Raw genomic sequence first — 1,975 nt, forward strand, 5'->3', positions numbered from 1 at the left:
ATGATTCTACCAAGGCAGGACCTTGAGCAAGTTACTCAACTTCTTATGTTCAGTTTCTTCATCTATTCAATGGGGGTAATAAACATTTCATATAATTGTTGTAAGGATTAAATGAAATAATTTTTGGCTATATGAGACATGAAAAATACCCAATGAGTGGTAACAGACAAAGGTTCAGAAAAGTTGAGAGATGTCCAAGTTCTCATAATTGAGGAGAGCTCAGAACAGCTTGAATCCATGACTTCTAACCCTTCTTCTTTCGACTCTACTAAGCAGCATGACTTAGTTCGGCAGCACATATACTAAAATTGGAACGATACAGAGAAGATTAGCATGGCCCCTGCGCAAGGATGACACGCAAATTCGTGAAGTGTTCCATATTTCTGATGCGGAGGCGTTTTCGGGACTTGGAGTTGTCCTGGGTGGTGCTGCAGGGACAATTACCGGACATTGTATGTCCTCCCATGGCCCACTGGATGGAACGTGGGAGAGTGTGGGCTATGGTGTGGACCATTGACCATGAGGTGCGGCGATGCTCAGAGATGTATTCACCAAATGCAATGAATGTCTCATGATGATGGAGGAGAATGTTGCTATGGGGCGAGTAGTGGGGTGAGGGGGGTGGGGGGTATATGGGGACCTCATATTTTTTTAATGTAATATTAAAAAATTTAAGAAAGACAAAAAAAAAACACTAAAAAAAAAAGGAAATAACATCAAAAAAAAAAAAAAAAAAAGGGCACAAAGGGAAAGCCCCAATCAGCCTTTCGTTCATTGAAAGGAGAGTCTGGAGATGATAAGATATTCCTTAATTCTTCTCCCATCAGTGTTAGATAAATTTCTTTTCTCAAATGTTCTCCAAATACTGGTGAATTTGAATGTGGTCCTCTCAGGCATTGACTTAGCACCACTTCAAGATTTTCTACTGTATGAAAGACCTCTAAAGAGTCATCCAATTTCCCAGAGCCCCTGGCCAAGGCTCCCTCAGCCAGCCACTGCTCTGGAGAAGCACCCAGTGCCAACTGGGACAGGAATCCTGATGCCCATGCAGGAGAGGGGTCAGGAACACATGGTAGCCTCTGTTTTGTATTTACCGAATCCGAGCAGTACAAACACTTCACAGAACGTACCCAGCTTGTGACGCAATCTTTCCCAGGGGAGGACACACTCACATTCTGCTCTGGGGATTCCAGGCTCAAAGGATAAATATAAATAGTAGTAGGGGATGGAGACGATGTCCACTGGGAAGAAAGTGGCCAAGGAATGCGATGGAGGCAGACAGAGCCTTTTATGCCCCCTCCTAGTCTTAAGCAGCTCAGTAACCTCAGGACTGGGTTATAGTTGCAGTGCTTAGTCAATCTGGACTCGCCCCTGGGGGACCCACTCCTGAGCTCTGTGCAGCCTGCCCTGGGAAGTTCTGCATTCACCCAAACTCCAGTCTTTGAGAACCGACTCTCTGATAGATGTCGGTAGAAACCTGTTTTCTTGAATCCCCAGGTCATTCCTATGAGCTAGATTGTTTTATTATCCTTGTCTGAGAGATGAGGGACTGTGATTCTGAGACACCGTCTCCTGCCAAAGATCACACACTCATGGAATGGAAAAGTTGGCATTGAAGCCCAGGCCTGTGAACTTCAAAGGCTGTTTTCTTTCCACCAGGCTACCCTGCACTGAACACGGTAATTATTTGTTACCTACAGACAACATCAATCATAGAACTGAAGAAAAAACTTGGGATTGCAGCACAGGGTAAAGTCTTATTACCCACAATTCTATTTCTATCTTCTTTCTCTGCTTTTTACCTATTTTTCTCCCTTCCTAGAGTTTGTTCTACAAGCCCTCCTTTTATCTAAGGAACTGCTGCCAAGTCAGTTTCCTGTCTTTTGTCTTATTATCAAGGGAAGAAAGTAATGTCTGCTGGCCTGATCTGTGACTTGGGACCATAATTACTTCTGGACTGTTTGGGTCCAAAGAA

General features: G+C 43.9%; 1 non-coding gene across 1 annotated transcript; it reads left to right on the forward strand.

Annotated features, from left to right (window-relative positions):
- The first annotated feature begins 279 nt into the window (after window positions 1-279).
- On the forward strand, window positions 280-385 carry LOC111758919 (U6 spliceosomal RNA). Its single transcript, XR_002793041.1, has one exon. It is a non-coding gene; the product is annotated as a U6 spliceosomal RNA (small nuclear RNA).
- Window positions 386-1,975: the final 1,590 nt, after the last annotated feature.

This window comes from Dasypus novemcinctus, chromosome 10, assembly GCF_030445035.2.
Source record: "Dasypus novemcinctus isolate mDasNov1 chromosome 10, mDasNov1.1.hap2, whole genome shotgun sequence".
In the NCBI taxonomy this organism is placed as follows: domain Eukaryota; kingdom Metazoa; phylum Chordata; class Mammalia; order Cingulata; family Dasypodidae; genus Dasypus; species Dasypus novemcinctus.